The following is a 19392-nucleotide window of genomic DNA, read 5'->3' on the forward strand; positions in this document are numbered from 1 at the left end:
GTTTTGATAGCATAACTCTGAAACGTGGTAGTGTTGGGATTTTTGGTGTGAGAATTACGAATTTGAAGCTTATTTTGACGTTGATCCTAGAGGGCGCTAGTTTTACCATATTATTTAGGTAAATCAGAACATATTTTTTTATCTGTTGATCTATGCTTTAAAAAAGTTAAAAATCTAAAAGAATGTTCAATTCTACATAAAAAATGTACTCTTCTTTAGGTCGCCTACTTTTATCGGTTTCTGAGTTATTTGCATTTAAAAGTTAGTTTCAATGTATTTTGTGGTGATTTTCTTTCAGACGCTGACATTGCTATTTCTTTTCTAAGTAGGCTTGTGTCAAATTTTCATGTCAATAAATATTAACTTACCTATTTTGCGTGCGTCATCATTTATTATTCGTGTAAAATGATTGGCTAGTAATCAAAAAATGCCATGACAATAATTTTTCTAACAGTGAAATGCATATGATTTGTTTTTTTGCTTAGGCTAATTTTAATGAATATGCGACGGCCCGAAGATATGTGCAATTGTACCCAAATAGATTACCTAATTATAAACTATTCAGAAATCTTTGCAATCGCTTAGGGGGATCTGGATCTATTCGACCAAAAAGTAACCATGGTACTCCAAAATCTACCACAGTCGATGAAGAAGAGAAAATTTTACTACTCGTACTCGTCGGTTAAGTGTGGCAACGGGGGTAAGCCAATCGTCCATTTGTAGAATTTTTGAAAAAAGAAATGTTCCATCCATGTCATTATACTCCGGTTCATCAGTTATTGTCTCAAGATTTACCAGCTCGCCTACAATTTGCTCAGTTTATACAAAATATTTATTTACTCTTAAAATATCCAACGGGTGAAAATATGCAAACGGAAAACCCAGATTTCCTCAATAAGATTTTATTTACTGATGAGGCGACATTTACTAGACGAAGAGTTTTCAATTGAGAGAATAATCATGTGAGATTCCGCATGCTGTAAAAGAAAGTCATTTTCAGCATAAGTTCAAGGTGAATATTTGGTGTGGTTTAATTTCTGTTTTTTTTTCAGAGGATCTTTTGAACTGCCACCCAATCTAACTGGACCTCATTATTTAAATTTTCTTCAACATAATTTAAACAAGCTTCTAGATGATGTACCACTCGCTTCAAGAGAGAGTATGTGGTTTATGCACGATGGTGCACCATCATATTTTGCCTTGCCAGTACGCCAATATTTAAATGAATATTTTCCTCATCGGTGGATTGGTCGTGGGAATGAATTTAGTTGGCCACTAAGAAGTCCAGACTTAAACCCTCTGGACTTCTAAGTGTGGTCAAATCGTGAAGAAATTAATTCTGTTGAGGAGTTGCGACAGAAAATACCTAGTAACCACGAATGCATTTAAAAATAATAGGGACATTTTGTTTAATATTCAGAGACATTTGAGAGTGTAAAATAAAATGTGTTGAGGTAGCTGGTGGAAACTTTCAGCATTTGATTTATGGTTTCTTGTTATTACTATTATCAATAATTCTTGTTCTTATTTTCATCTTTTGAGAATAAAAAATCACCACAAAATACATTGAAACTTTTAAATGCAAATAACTCAAAATCCGATAAAGTTAGGTTACTTAAACAAGGTACATTTTTTATGTAGAATTGAACGTTCTTTTAGATTTTTAACTTTCTTAAGCATAGCTCAACAGATAAAAAAAATATGTTCTGATTTACCTGAATAATACGGTGAAACTAGCGCCCTCTAGGAGAAACATCAAAATAAGCTTCAAATTCGTAATTCTCACACCAAAAATCCCGACACTACCAATTTTCAGAATCATGCTATCAAAACTTTCTGAATTATTGAGAAATTTCAAAATAAAATTTAAACTTTGAACACCCTGTATTTCTTAAACCAGCGACATTCGTATAATGCATGATGAGCTCAAACATAATATTTTGGTGTCTACTATCTCCATTTTACTGTTGACCCATTCTTTCTGACTCACCCTGTATACATTTAAAAACAAGTCTACGTAACAGGAGAATAAAGGCAAATTTTCTTGACGTTTCTAGAAATATCCGCCCCTTCCTCAGAAGAAGCTCGAAACTTGACAAACTGGAGTATTACGGCATAACTGACCAGAAAAATAAGTGATTCAAAACATATTTATTTGAAAGACAGACGTGTACCGAAGTAGTCGAAATAAAAAGTTATGTACCTATCAAAAAAAATTATTCTGACTTTGCCAGAGTTGAAAGCGGAGTTCCACAAGGTTCTATTTTAGGACCACTGTTATTTCTGTTGTATATTAATGATATCGTCCTAAATTTTACAGAGGTCAAATTTTCATTATTTGCTGACGACACCAGCTTGTTAATACAAGATGCTAACAAAAACGATAAAGCACAAAATATTTTAGAACACGTTTCTGATTGGTTTCTTGAAAATAAGCTGACGCTAAATTGCAATATAACTAACAGTATAACATTTCAATTACGTGGAGCTACAGATACCTCTTTAAAATTAAAGAGTGATCAAATATGCTCAGTACAATCCACAAAATTTCTTGGCATTTATGTCGACTCTCAATTGAATTGGATGGAGCACATAACCAATTTAAACACAAAGTTAGGGAAAGCCATATATGCAATACTAACTGTTAAATGAAATATTGATTTTTCCACAACAAAGATTGTTTATTATGCATATTTCCAGAATGTATTTCAATATGGAATTGAGCTTTGGGGAGGATCTACTAGTTCTGAAGATGTATTCCTGGTACAAAAAAGGCAATAAGAATTCTATGTGATTTACCTCATAGAGAATCTTGTAGAAGTTATTTTTAAAAAATTGGAATCTTTACCCTTACTAATCTATATGTTTACAGATTATCTATTTTAATTCATAAAAATAAACATTTGATCAACACACCAAGTGATTATCATAGTTATCGTACACGTCATCAAAATCTCACTTTACCACAACATAATTATAATAGAACTTGCAATGGTGCTTTGTATTCGGTATATATTTGTAAATGTTTATAATAAATTACCATCTCATCTGAAGACATTAAACAGTAAAGTTTTCAAGCGAAAACTAAAAATCCTTTTACGAGGTCATGAATTCTATTCTTTAAATGGATTTTTTATCAGTGCACTCTAAGGCAACAAGAGTGTATCACGTCTTTTATCAAAAGTTTTAGTTTCAACTTATACATGTAACATAAATATGTGTTTATTTACTGTCAATTTTTATTACCTTTGTATTTTTAATGTTTAGCCATAAGTTATATAGGGGTTATATAACCCCTCTATAGGGGTTTTTTCTCTTCCTTTTTAAATTTTACATTCTTTTAATTTTTGGGGCAAAACCGCAGATATGTAATATGTTGGTATACTTACTTAATATTTATACATGATACTCTCCTTAAACCTTTAATTAGGTTTTTTATGTTATTCTTCTCTAATATCAAAAATTTTTTTTTCTATTTATATAACTTCATATTGTAATAATTTGAGGAAATAAATGTTTACTTACTGACTTACTTACTTACTTACTTACTTACTGAGAATAAGTTGGCAGTTTACGGTTCTTGGTACCAGATAAATAAGCTGAAAAATTAGATTGTCTAAATCTTTATCTTAAGTAACAATTTAAATATTTTATGAAACTGTTTTTATAAACAGCTATTGATAAATCTGTTTGTGACAATAATTCTGAGAATTTAACATTAATAATAATAAAATAATACACTTTAAAAATCACTTTACGAAAATAATAGAAATATTTTATTTTTATTACCATAAATTTGACAGAATACAGTGTCAAATCTATGTATTTTACTAAGAAAATGAGGTTAGGATGGAGGGGACAAACCAGTTTTCTGGGACAAACTTTATGTTCTTCCTCTTTAGAATTTCAATACCAACAATTGATTAGGTAGTGTTAGTTTAACTGAACAAGAACTTTGAAGTAGGTATTGGTACAACTATTTTTGTTATGAACCAAATTCAGTACTGAACTTTCGTTCACTTAAACGTCACTGAACAAGTGGGACTAATAAAACCTAAAAGGATTAAAGCATAATGAACTTTAGGAAACAAAGTTAAATGTTTATAGCTATTATAAACCTATTCTATGTAGGAAGAACTTAATATACCTCTGTACAAGTCCGTAGAGAGCTTGATAAAATTTGATTTGAGTATTATTTACGAACAATTTTTATTTATTTATTGTTCGCGTAGTAAATAAAAGTTTATGATTAAAAATGTTATTCAGTGGCGTAGACATGGAGATGCTTAACGTTTTTCTCTCTGTAACTTTTGTCTTACTGAAAATAATTTGGATCTTATGCAGGATCTTGAATTTTAAACATTTTGAGCAAATACTTGACCCTAAAGGTAATATACATAATAGCACACATCGTAGCACAACAAGCAACTTAATTGTAGGGATGTTTTTTATGTATTTCATTACAAATGTTAGATACGGATAAAATGAAACATCAGGAACTAACAAGCAAAGCAAATTGTGTTTTTTGGAATTATGTTTTTTTTAAGTTAGTCTTTTCCTCAATAAAAAATAATTATTATTATTAGCTTTTAGTACCTACAATAAATAACAGCTCCAAAAAAAATCTGAGGGGTTCAAATCTAGAGAATATGGAGGTGAAAGGCCATTGAAATTAACTGATATGATTGTACTAAGAGAAGTTAAAATAATATAATTTCAAAAAGTACCCCACCCTTTTTGGTTTTTCGTATAGAATTTCTCAAACTTTTTGGATGAATTTCTGCAGTGAAGTTACGGAGAGCATTAACTGTGTTAAAATCTACAAGATTATTACAAATTTAGAAAATAATGGTTTTTCTCAAAGAGTAGAGGGTAATTAAACAAAATCGATCAGAGGGAGTCTGGGTTTGCTCATAGAGGCACATTTTCCAGGGGTTATCACGAGATCAGATCGGTAGGAGGCAATTAGTTGTCACGAAGGAAGGACTAAAAAGACTAAATCGTAGGAATTAGCAAATTGCCGCAGAAGTTGCACGCCTGGTTGAATCAAACAGGCGATAGGTTTCAACCGTTTGAGTAGATGAGTAGGTAAAGATGGCATATATCGAATTCTTCTACAAAAAGGATGCAAGGTCTTATTGCCGCACTTATGTAAAATCTTCAAAGCATGTACTGTATGGGGTATATGCCAGAGGTATGGCAAAAGGTGACGGTCATTCATCTGCTTAAGATGGGTAGAATAACTGACTACATGTACAATATTATTTATTATAAAAACTCTAAAGAGGCTGGTTGATACGTTAGGGATAGTAGTGAAGTCTTTAAATGAACGTCAATGTACACTCGACGCAAGATAAAGGTTTCCAACCTAAAAGGCATCCTATTTTTAAAGGGGCGAGCCGGTGGACTATTAATAGGAATTTTGGGGGGCATCAATAATTAGGGGCGTGTCATATTTTTTTTGTGTAGGCACGTGTGTAACGACATAACAAAAAATTGCAGGCCTGAAGTATATGCATTATAAAAAGAGAAGAGTATACCTACAGGTTTTGAAATTATTTTGTTTTGCCACATTATTTTTCTTGTCCCTGAGAAAATTAATATTTTGAAATAAGAATTTGTGTCATATTCTGCAGAAAGTAGGTAGATAGATCATGAAGGCAACAAAACAAAAAAATATTGTAAACTACAGTTTTATTATAACTTTATACTTATACAGTTTCGGGAGGAAAGGGAAATATTTTAAGGACGTGTTCTGGAAGTGAAAATAAATAAATAAGTTCATGACATTATGGGTCCGAAAATGTTTCCTTTCTGAGATAGATTTAAAATCCGGTTTTTACTAAATATCTCGAAAACGATTTAAGATATTACACTGCCACTGTTCTATACACCAAAGCTCAGTGTAATATCTTAAATTGTTTTCGAAATATGTTTTAAATTTTACATCTATCAGAAAGGAAGCATTTCCGGGTCCATAATGTTATGAACGTATTTTGACATCATTTTATAAACAATGAAAAAACAAAACAATCTATAATAATATGTCCAACCACCATACGAATCAATAACGGCTTGTAATCTGTTTGGCATAGATGTAACAAGGCATCGTATATAATTCAGGTCTGTAACGTTCCAAATATTTTGTATACGTTCCCAGAGCGTATCTCTATTTGGTGGAGTATCGTCATACTGTTCATTCAACTGACGCATTACATAAGCCCATAAATGTTTTTTTTTATATAAGAAGTAATTTCCATTTTGTCTCCATTAAAACTCCTAAAAAATCTATAACCATAAAAAGTCTGAAAAGTTTTATGATGAAGTTTTAAGATATACAACCAATATTTGCACTATAGAAATACATTCGGTTTCAGGTAAACCTGATTTAAAACTATTAAAAACAAATATGTTTCATACAAGAGCCAATCTAAATAGCATTTAGTAGGATGCGTTGGAGTGTTCAGGTGTTCCGATATTTTTTAAAAAGGTTTGTTGAGACGTGACAAACTTATTATTTATCTAAACCCATCTTTTATCCAAATCCATCCTTTAGATATACAGGGTCGCTGATATATATGGAAACGGTCGATTATCTCCTAAAGTAATATAGCTATCAAATCAAACTTTTAGGTTTTTTTTTACAATTACTATTACTATTATGTATTAAGTATACAGGATCAGTAAAAAAATCATGACGACACGAATTTGCTTCTTCTTTAATGGAACACCCTGTATATTACACCATACTTCAATTCTTCTCGAAATTCATACAGCACATTATGTACCTAAACTTAACCATGTTTTGAGATATCGAAGTTTGAAAATCATTTTCTTATAAATTATACAAAAATATATTAATCCATTAAGTTTATTGAACATCAAGTAACCTTTGAAAGTTTCTAGCTCCATAACAACGCCGCGTTGTCGTTTTGTCTAATAGTGATTATCTTGGCAACACATGCCACATGTTAAAAATACATTTAGTGTGAATAATTTTCTCGCAAAAATGGCACGTTTAAGTGAAACCAAGCATATTGAAGTTTTAAAGATCATAGGATAAGGTGATTGAAGACGAAGTTGTGACAAAGTAGTGGAAATTTTTCATGAAATTGGAGGTGTTACAGATCGACGAAAAAGTGGAAGATCAGTAATTTTTTGAATGTCATGTTAGATGTGATGAAAAATCCAATAAATTCTACACAAGAGAGGGCTTTAAACCATAACATGAGTCGATATTCCATTCAAAAAATTTTCAAACGGGTAAAATTTCAGTAGTTACAAGAATTGACTGAAGACAATTATGATTAAGTTATCATGGATAAATTAAAAGAAAATGTAAATTTTGTCACACATATTGTTTTCTGACGAATCTACATTTTGTTTAAATGGGCGCGTAAACCGACACCACTGTAGGTATTGCTGAGACTAAAATCTACATTGGATGGAGGAAGTTCACACACAACAATCACAGAAAGTAAAAAATGTTTGGTGGACACGTCATAGGACCCTATTTTACAAATGGAAATTTGACCTCTTAAGGGCCCCATATTCTTTAAATAGTGTTTCTCGCAAAGACAAATAATTTCAAACATTTAATAACTGAATAATCTAAAGCTTATCAAATAATAGGAATGTTATGTCATGCCATCTGGGTATATTCAAAGACGCCGCAGTAAAACGAATAAACAGGTGCAAAAAACGATCAAACCATCAAGGTTTTAGGTACTGAAATCTACGAAAATACTAACTTTTTTATATATAATTCCACATGTAAATATTCTTATAACATTTACTTGCTTAGTCCTACATATAAAATTGTTTACTTTTATTTATAAGTACGTGAAAATAATTCTTAAAATGTGGGGTTAGAATAACAGCAAACGCATGTTTTACAAACGCTTTTTTTTAGTTATTATTTTATTTGAGTAAATTTAAAGGGTAACAATGAATAAACAAAACATCAAGGATTTCATTTTTGTGCTTACTTTTGTTCTACACGTTTTACTTTTAAAGATTTCAGTACCTAAAAACGCCAGAAATTTCACTATTTCTCGGCCGGGAATATGGCCACCTTAACAATATTTATTACTTTTGCAAAAGTATATTATGCCAGAGCTTAGACGATCCCAATTTACCGGCAGAGCAGATATAGTTTCAACATGATGGTTCCTCCGCATTTTAGACGTGTGGTACAGGCATAATATCTAGATGAAACTTTTCCTGATAAATGGATTGGATGCAGAGAGGCAATTGAATGACCATTAGATCTCCCGATATGACCCCACTTGACATTTTCTGTAGGGTCACAAAAAAATGTAATCTACAAAAATAGACCCCTAAATATCGAAGAATTGCAGGAAAGGATAACGCATGGAATTTCCATTATTCCGCCTAATACTCTTTTAAAGATTCATTACAAAATTTTGTTCAACGAATTCATTACTGTCAGGAGGTAAATGGTGAATACTTTGAACACCTTATATATCTCTCTTTTTATTCTGGGATAAAATTTAAAATATCCAGGACATTAATTAAAATATATATTTTTTCGTTTCATTAATTTTTCTACTTTGAACTATTTTATTACCTATGCTTTTCTATTTTCTGTAAAAAAACTAATAATAAAATTAAATCCATATCCATATCCACCACCTTGTGCTATTTTCAAAATAAATATCCATAATTTGGGTATCTAATAAAAAGTTACTTTGAAAGTTCGATATCACGAAGATTGTTAGTTTAGACACATGGTGTGCTATATGAATTTTGTTTAGAATTTCGAAAAGAATTGAAATATGGGATAATATACAGGGTATTCCATTAAAGAAAACACAACTTTGTTATGTCATGACTTTTTGACTGATCCTTTATACTTAATTTTTCTTTATTGTAATAGATTTAAAAAAAAAACTAAAACTTATGTGTCTTATGATTTTTCGATTGCTATCTTACTTTAGGAGATAATCGACCGCTTCCATACATATCAGCGACTCTCTATAACCAAGATAAGATGAATTATAAGATTAGGGTAATCTAGATTGCATAAAAAATACGTTATTTTATCTAGATATGTTGCCTAGATAAAATGGTATATGTATAGTGGTGATCGTATACGCCTACTCACCTTTATGAAAAAAAAAAACAAAATTCATAGAAGCCATTAAAAAGCAATAATTAGAAATAAATTCTTATTCATGGCAAAGATGTAACTGGAAGTGTTGTTCACGTGTCCCTCACAAATGTTATTTACAAATCCTCATTCCTATAAATTCCATTACGAAACAAGTTTGCTAGAAAAATGCATTCAGCGCTTTCGTGCTAGTAATTTTCGGTTGATGCAGACACTTGTTGCGAGGCTGTATCATCTCCCCAATTGTGTCCAATTAAGCAGCCATTAGATTTAATTTAACTTAACTCGCTCAATTGGTGATGGCGTAGGGGTCACATGTACCGACAGTGTCATCCATGCGGGACATGCAATCATCATACACATAGCATAGACACTTCAAACAAAAAAAATGTAACTGTTGCGACCCACTCTTCTACGATGTAACATAAAATATGAGTAGAGCCGGGGACGTTATTCCAACAGGAAGTTGGAAGTAAAACCGATAAATTATTTTTATATGAATATAATCCTAAGCCTCTAAACGATATAAAAATGTATAGGAATAGGATGTTCCTTTTTCATTCGCTTGATCGGATGTAAATTTGTGGATCTTCAGGAAAATTTAGGAAAAAGAGTTTTATATGTAACGCATTGTAAACCCCAGACGGATGAGTTCGACACCCCGATTCCATGGTGTTTTTAAATCACTACAATACTTTAAAAATACGTCTTCCATTCGAGGAGGAGCACCTTAGGTACAAAAATATCTCGGCAAATGTTTTTCTTTGAAAACAATTGATTTATAAAAATGTTAAAGTTTAATTTATTAAAAAATATAAAACTAATGAGCTGGCTTTAAGTTTCCTATATACAGGGTGTCCAGAAAGGTCATGTCAAAAATGAAGGCTTAAACAGAGGAGGTCAAAATAGATGTAGTACTTCATATAAAATTTTTTCGTATCGGGCTTCGTTATGGAGTTAATCGCTTTCAAAGAAAGAAGTTTGAAAAACAAATTCCTACTATAACTTCTAAGTCATCCATGACAACCATAAAATTTGGGCAATTAAAGTAACTCATGGTAATGTTCATTTCCAAGTTTAAACTGATATTCAATATGCCTGGATTATACAGGAGCAGACGAAATTATCCATTTACATTTATACATCTTTGACAGCGTTGCCAAATTTAGAATTTTTCTTTCATAGTTCGATTCCTCCCTCACTTTGCTTAAAAAGGGTATACCGTATATCAGTCGATATCTTTTGAGAAGATAGAATTTTATTAACAAAATGCGATATTAACATTTTTGTAAAAATTTTAGTTTCTTTGGAAATTGAGAACACTGTCAACAAGCATGTATAATTTGCAGTTAAATTGTCATAAATCATTTTGATATTTGTTGATTCAATATCATGGAGGATTTTAGCTATGAAGAATTTGCAGTTGCTGAAGCTGTTCGAATTTACGCTAACTGCATTCCAAATAGAATTTGCATATTTGAAGTGACGAAAATCCTCATGGTATTATTCAGACAAAACACCAACAAAAATTTATCATTAATGTTTGGATGGGAATAATTGGAAACTACTTAGTGGGACCACATATCATTGATGACACTTTAAGTAGGGATACATACTTATGCCTACCTACATTACCTACGGCAAGAACACCTTAACCCGTTATTGGAAAAATCCCTTTAAATATTTGAAATAACATGTGCACCACCTCATTTTGGCAGGGCAGTAAGAGCTTATTTAAATACTACATTTCCCAATCGATGGATCGTTCGAGGTAGTCCTTTTCCGTGGCCGCCTCGGTCTCCCAATTTTAATCCGATCTCGATTTTTTCTTTGGGGCCATCTTAAATGTCTTGTTTATCAAACGCCTGTAAATAGTAGGGAATAATTATTAAATCGCATAATTAATTACATACGCCGACATCATTAAAAATGATCACGTTATTTTGAGTACAGCAGAGGTGTTTGAGCAATTTCAGAAAATGCATTGAAGTGCAAGGTGCACATATTATATTGAACATAATTAACAGTTCTCTCTTTTTTAATTCTATTGAAACCAACATTTTGACAAAAAATTTAGTATCACATTTTTGATACAATAAATGTATGTTGGTAATAAAATTCGATTTTCTCAAAAACAGTACAAGATATCGACTGATATACGGTATACCTTTTTTTTAGTAAAGTGAGAGAGAAATCGAACCATGAAAGAAAAATGGCAAATTTGGCAACGCTGTAAAAGATGTATAAATTTAGATGGATAATTTCGTCCGCTCCTGTATAATCCAGGCATATTGAATATCAGTTTAAACTTGGAAGTGAACATTACCATGAGTTACTTTAATTCCCGAAATTTCATTGTTGTCATGGTAACGACTTAGAAGATATAATTGAAATTTATTTTTCAAACTTCTTTCTTTGAAGGCGAATAACTCTACAATGAAGCCCCATAGGAAAAAATGTATATATACTACATCGATTTTGACCTCCTCTGTATACCCCTTCATTTTTGACATAACCCTTCCGGACACCCTGTATAATTGAGATCAAATATTCAAAAAATTATTGGTAAATTATAAAGGAAATAAATGGTAAAGACTTTAATTATAGTTTAAAAAATATACATTTTAGTGTAAGTCGTGATGTCTGGTGATCGTGTGTTGTTTTATAAATTTAATTTAAATTTGCAGTATGGCAAAAACAAAAAAAAACGAAAAATTGCAAAAAAGGCTCATTCTCGCTGGCGGGATTCACGAGGATTGATCGAAAAGAAAATAATCAGTTGGTGAAATTATAGATATATCGTTAAATAATAACGGATTTTCATCAATTTCGCATCAGAAGGCTGTAGTTTTGGTATTTAATGTGTTTGGTTGATTGACTTTCTTGTCCGAAACGATTATATGGGATGTAGTTAGGTGAAAATGGAAAAAAGACATGTCGCTGCATAGGGAAATTCGTACCTGTGGTGTTTTTTATTGGGTGGCGAAGTCAGATCTTGTATGAAATTTTCCAGTAGTCTTATAAACTAGCTTTTATCATAGAGGTTGCCACCATTTCTGGGGCAACAGATCTAAAGTTGCCCTCTTTGCGTCTTCTTCAACATTTGATGGAATAATAAATTATTTTTATTTCCCGTATTTTCTTCGAAAGCTACAAAATTTACAATATTTAAGGACAGTTTCAATTGTAGTTATTAATAAACACTAAACAACTTACAACTGTTTTACTTAGGTAGGTACCCCTTTATCCAGTAGCTGACTTGATGTATACACTTTATTAGCTATAGATAGGGAGTTCAAACCCACAGACAGGATTTCTTTTAATAACAGTTTTACAAAAAATATTGTTTTATGCACTTGTTAAAAGTGATTTTATTTTGTTCGTGGGCTTGCTCGCTACGCTCGTTCCGCAATATTCCTCACACACAAAATAAAATGTCACTTTTACCACTTGTGTCATAAATAACTATTTACCTTTTCACACTCATTAATGTGAAGGGTTTGTTATTAAACCAACGTAGGTATTATTATTATTGACGTACCATGAATAGTACGTTAGCATGAAAGTTTTCTTTAGTTGCCAACTATTTCCTATACGATATTTTCCCCCACAAACACATATTTTCTATTGGCTAAGCTATTTATTATAAATGTTATTTTAATCTGTAATTAAGTGATAAGTGTTAAAAATGTATTCATGATTACTTGAACGCAACGTTCAAAATATGCATGAATTCAGAATACTGAATCCTCATTACCTACCTATATAAAACATAAAACACAGCATAGAAATGAGAAAACCTCCAAATCCAAAGCCAAAGGCTGTGCGGAAGGGGGCTACACTTGAAACAATGCGGACAAACACCCATTATCCATCGACATTGCCAGTGCCGACTCCAGGGATCGAACCTGAACCATCAGAATAGGAAGCCTGGCTGAGAAATGCTGATTATAAAACTAATGATTACACAAATATTACATACCTGTATATTGAACACTACTTGTGAAGAGACTGGAATTTAAAGTTTACATATGCGTGTATTCCGTTCTTTTCGGAACCATATTTGACACGTTTCAGCAACTTTCGAAGTTATTCGGAATGCTGTTGTAGCTTATAAAACCAATGTAGAATGTAGGTATTTATAAAAAATGCACGGCACTGCGTGTCATTGGGATTCACCTTTGTTTTAGAGATATATAGAAATATGTCATATCAAAACTATTATTAAAAATGTCTTGTCACGTTATTTTTAAAGCAATGATAATCAATTTCAAGTAATTATTACGCTATTTATGAATGGAATGAAACACTATCAAATTTTAATTTATTTGTTAATAATAATTATATTATTATTCTGTTACTTTGCTTCCTGTCGGTATTAAACGTAAAAAAAATGCGACGGCATTTTTTTAGTATCAAACTACATTTAACCTATATAGAACTAAAACATCATTGTCAACAATTAGATGTTATCTAAAATGCCCATATAAAATATTTGAATTTGCATATCGACATATTATATTTTTCCTCAATTATGTTAATATCTTTTATTGCCCGCGTTTTAGCAGATCTAACGATTACAAGTGGAGATATCCCAAGAGAACGCAATACCACCATGACCACCATATGCTACCATGTGAGTTATGGCTTTAAAGTACGGGGTCCGAGCTTCATTCTAGTGAGGGGTGACTTTTCAAACAAATATGTGGGTAGCACGCGCCGAAGAAGAAGACCTTTTCAAAAACTACGACAAATATTAGTGGTTGGATTTCAAATCGTATGCGGGATTCCCACGTATTTTTCTATTGTCTTTTTTATACAATTATATTATACCAGTGAGACGAGAAGAATAAAGGACAAGTATCTATAGGTGTAGATTGTTATACTACGACCACCTACCTACTGATTTTACTTTAGTTCAAAGGAGGTGAGCTAATTCAAATTAATTTTAAAATTCTCGTAAATTTTTATAAAATGAATAAATGTATTCTTTAATACTTAAAATCTAGGTATGCTCTGCTAAAAAAGTACGGGACACCTATATTTTCTTTTCTTCCGAAAAAACTGTTTCTTTTCAACTTTTTTTTAACCAATTGGAGATTTTTATTATCAATCGCCGATGTTATGTACACTATTTCGAACCCCTGGGCTTGCATACCTTATCTTTTATAAAGGTAAAACTTATTCTTTTTCAAATATTTGCTCTGCAAAAATTGTAAATAAAACAAATATTTAAAAAATATTATTTTATTCGAAAGAAAATATCAAATTCTAAAGCTGATGTATTTCAGGGTTTTTCACAAAAATACATTTCAGAAGGGTAAACTACCCGTTATTAGTAGTTCACTTTTCTTTGAATAATTATTTCTATAAATGTATTTACATGTATTAAGAATAAATTGTGCGTGTATTTTAATAAAAGACACAAATATAGTGGTTATCGCAACTACCCCTACTGGGTGTACCCACATAGAGCAACGGGCACTGTCGAATGATTTTTTCGTCGCTTTATGAAAATTTATAAATTTCCACTGATAAAACACAAAAATATTTCCCTTGTACATATACACAATTTGATGGAATCAAAACCACCACCAAAGTTCATGCCCAAAACAGATTTTTTACGATATCTCTGATTATAAACAAAAACTTTATAACGATGATGTTATGTATAGCATTTCGGCACCCAGAGGCTGCATCCCTTATTTTTTACAAGGGTATTTTTTTTCCAAAATTTTGCTCCACAATCACATGGTTCACAATCACATTTTGGGGGTTTAACTACACCTATAGGGTGTATTTATATGGACCCATGAGTATTGTTTAATGATATTTTCATGTTTTAAGATAAATAAATAATAAATGATAATGTAATTCTCCCTCTCCGCCTCCATTGTAACTTATTTCCTTGCAATGTCCAATATACACTATATTGTTGAAATTTAAACAAAATATTTTCATTATTATTGAAGTAAACTTTAGGATTAGGGGATCTTTTTACCGCTTTAAAATGTTTATCGATAGAAAAGAAAATATCCGTTTCGTATTTTTTTGTCTTCTACAACATAGTGAAGTTTCATTGAAATCGGTGACTGACACTTTATTGATAACCTTCCTTGTTAGTACCTACATATGCATAGTATAAGCAATAGTACTCCAATAACTACTATTGTTACTATTTCTGTTAGAAGGTTAGGAAGATTATTTTAAGAATTAATTTCAATTGGTTAAATAGGTTTCAAATAAAGTAGGTACAATGAACATAATAATAGATAGGTAACCAATAACGAAAAATATAAAGATAATTTAAAAAATACCAAATTTGCATTTTGTTTCATCTCTTGGGATATTGATCAGCAATTATTATTTATTTTTATAACTTATAATGAATTAAAAAAAAATGCAATGTAATACTACACGTGTTTTTGCAAAATTCAAATACATTTGTTTTTTATTATACATATTTTCATGAGGGCAAATACAAATAATAATTCTGTGAAATAATAATTTGCGGTAATTAACTACTATTATTTTAAACTTATTTTAATTTCTTTGGTCACTTTGAGTATTTGGATATTTATACAGGATGTCTCAATATACCATTTACAGGGTGTTCCAATTAAAACTTGCCACCTGAAAAATGTCGGAATAAAAAAAACAAAAAAACCTGAGACTTCGATTTTCTTTTCAAGGGAGACACGTGATAACGTAAGTTTTGGAAGCTACCCCTTAGGCAGGGACGTAAAATTCCCTTAAACTTTAAATGGCACCTTATGTTGAGTGACGCCTCATTTTAAAGCTTTTTCAATTCTGCTCACGACGACATACAACTTTTTAAATTTTAAATTGTGTTTTGGATATGACAATAAAATCATCATTTAAAGAACAAACAATTATTTCCACTTTTTCAGCAATTGTACATATATACTATTTTCACGAATTGGAATTCAATCAATTTTGTGACGATTTTACGAGGTATTGTCTCGGCAAGACAAAACGAGACAATATTGTCTCGTTTAAAGTAAAACAGATAAAAAAAAAACTGATAGAATATGAAGTTTATGTATTAACAGATAAACGAAAAATCAAAACAATTTTTTTTATATCCAGAAATATCCGTCCAAAATGCTTCGATATGTTCGTTCGGAAGTGGAGCAAAGTTTTTATTATTGTATGAAAGCGAAGGGAAACCAGTTTCAACACTTAATAAAATAACATTTTTCATTCATTGATATATCCAACCCAAAATTTAAAAACTCGTATGTCATCTTGAGCATTACTGAAAAAGCTTTAAAATGAGATGTAACACAACATAGGGTGCCTTTTAAAGTTTAAGGGTATTTTACGCCTCTGCTAAGGTATAGCTTCCAAGACATCAAAACAAAGCCATCATTTGTCCCTCTTGAAAGAAAACAACGTGTCTCAGTTTTTTTAATTCCGATATTTTCAAGGTGGGAAGTTTTAATTGGAACACCCTATATATACTGTTCCATGGATTCATGGAAAATAAGACTATAAGTCTAAACTTATCTTTATTTAACTAAACTTAACTCTATCCAAAGTGGCTTCTTTTACCTACTAGAAGGCATCGAAGGTGGCAAAATATTTTAGTTTTCCGAATAACTCTTTACAGTTAGAGAAAGCATTTTAATGCTTTGTCTGATTTGGACAGGTATGCTAGTACTCGTGTATGGATGTCACTTGTTGATATAATAACGCAAGTAATTACATTTACCGAAATGGGAAATATATTATCTACACCTCCATCCAAATCAAATTAAAAAAATGCTTTTTTAATACATGCAACTGGTTTAAAATTGATGCAAACATAAGTTCACAATCAGTACTTATAATTATCCGTATTTTTCAGTAGTCAAAAGTTCAAATCAAAAATTAAAAAAAGAATCTGCTTTCATAATAGATAAAAGTGGTTTAAAAATTATGTAAACATAAACTCATAATCAATATAATTGGGTCTCCGTATTTTTCAATAGTCCAAAAATTCAAGCGAAAAATGTTTTTATAAATTGTTAAATTAAATATTATCTAAATTAAAATAATATAATTTTATTACATTTTACGCTATTACAAAGTGAATTAATGATTAAATTACAGATATAAATGAAAAAGTTATAAAAAATTTACCTATAATGCATACATGGACACTTACCTGTTACATGCTATATTGTCAGAAAGTTGCGGCATTTTTTAAGCAGTTTTTCTTTCTTTTTTAACAATTCCTGTTAATGTAAAATAAAATTGTTGTCCCTGTCCCAAAGCTTCACAAACAATTGAAAAAGCTTTGAAAGAATATTGAATGCGCATTCAAGAAGACAATGATGATAATTTAACAGACTTAAAAAGTGTGCACTATAGGGACATTCCCATTACATTTTTATCTTTACTAGTTTCTGATATACTTACCCTATAATTCTATTTGACATGTAGTCTCTTGATATACTCGTACATAATGAAAAAACCCAGTCGTAAAAATTTTTACCAGCCTTAGTTGCGAGTTAATTTTAAATGTACGTTTTTGCCACACATTAAAAGTTAATAGTTTCGAATAAATGTTGGTAGTATTTTTTTCTTACAATTTCATCCTTTAAACTTAATTATTATGTACGAGTAGGTAGCATATAATAGAGTCTGAAAACAACTAGTAAAATTTTGATTACTTTCAGTTATAGTATAGGTCTAACTTACAATTAAATATACTTATATGTAAGAGATGTAATACCTACATTATAAATATATTGCCTATTTTATTTTTAGATTTTCTGAGACAATTACGACATGTGTGACTAAGTGACACATTCAGAGAATTTTGGATTGCTTTGACTGTGCATAAGTCCCATAATTGTTGAGCTATTTCTGTATCCAGGAGTTAATGAGGAAATGGAACATTATTACAAATTAATTGTAGTGGAAACTGAAAAAAAAATAAACGATTAGACACACGAAAGTTATTTTTGTGAAATGTCATAAAAATAATAAAGCTACTTATTATAGGAAGTAAACATCAAAATATGTTTTCATAATAAGTTATAAAAGTGTTTGTCTCCAAATACAGGATGTGTTGTGTTATATGGGGTGTTTCAGACTTAATTTTCTAAACAAAAGATTTGAATTCGATTAGTCAAAATTAAAAAAAAAATCTATAAAGGAATGTTCAGAAACGCTTTGTTTTCATATTGAAATTTTATAAAAAAAATATCTAAAAAGATTCTTGACATACACAGAAAAGAATCGTTTACTTTGATCGTTGAGTATGAAATATACATTTTCAAAAACTTTCATGGCTATTTTTTTAATTTTGGCCTGACCTGTCTGCTGCTAGATTTGGACTAAGTACAGTTAGGATAGTTATTAAACAGGCACCAACATTTCGGGATGTTTCGTAAAATTTTCGTTTGCAAATAATAAAAAGATTTTCCATTTTTTGCACACTTAATAGCGCACACTACACTTATTCGATTAATTTGTAAAACATCCAGCATCTCCGAAATTAGCCACTTTCAGCTCTATATACAGGGTGTCCGGAAAGGTCATGTCAAAAATGAACGGGTATGCAAGGGAGCTCAAAATAGTTGTAGCACTTCATAAAAAATTTTACCCTATAGGTCTTCGTTATTGAGTTATTCGCCTTCAAAGAAATAAGTTTGAAGACAAATTCCAATTATAACTTCTAAGTCATAACCATAATAACAATGAAATTTGGGCAATTAAAGTAACTCATGGTAATGTTCATTTCTAAGTTTAAACTGATATTCAATATGCTTGGATTACACAGAAGCAGACGAAATTATCCATTTAAATTTATACATCTTTGACAGCGTTGCCAAATTTGGCGTTTTTCTTTCATAGTTCGATTCCTTTCTCACTTTGCTAAAAAAGAGGTATACCGTACATCAGTCGATATCTTGTGCCGTTTTTGAGAAAATCGAATTTTATTAACAACATACATTTATTATATCAAAAATGCGATTTTTGCAAAAATCTTGGAAATTGAGATGACTGTCAACAAGCATGTATAATTATTAGCAGTTAGATATTTCTCATAAATCATTTTGACATCATTTGTTGATTCAATATCATGGAGGATTTTAGCTATGAAGAATTTGCAGATAATCATCTAATGTACGAACTTGCAAAATGTAATGCTTCTGAAGTTGTTCGGATTTACGCCGACCGCTTTCCAAAGAGAATAGAATTTGCATATTTGAAGTGACGAAAACCCCCATACTATTATTCAGACA

This window comes from Anoplophora glabripennis, unplaced genomic scaffold (genome assembly GCF_000390285.2).
Source record: "Anoplophora glabripennis isolate ALB-LARVAE unplaced genomic scaffold, Agla_2.0 scaffold58, whole genome shotgun sequence".
NCBI lineage: Eukaryota > Metazoa > Arthropoda > Insecta > Coleoptera > Cerambycidae > Anoplophora > Anoplophora glabripennis.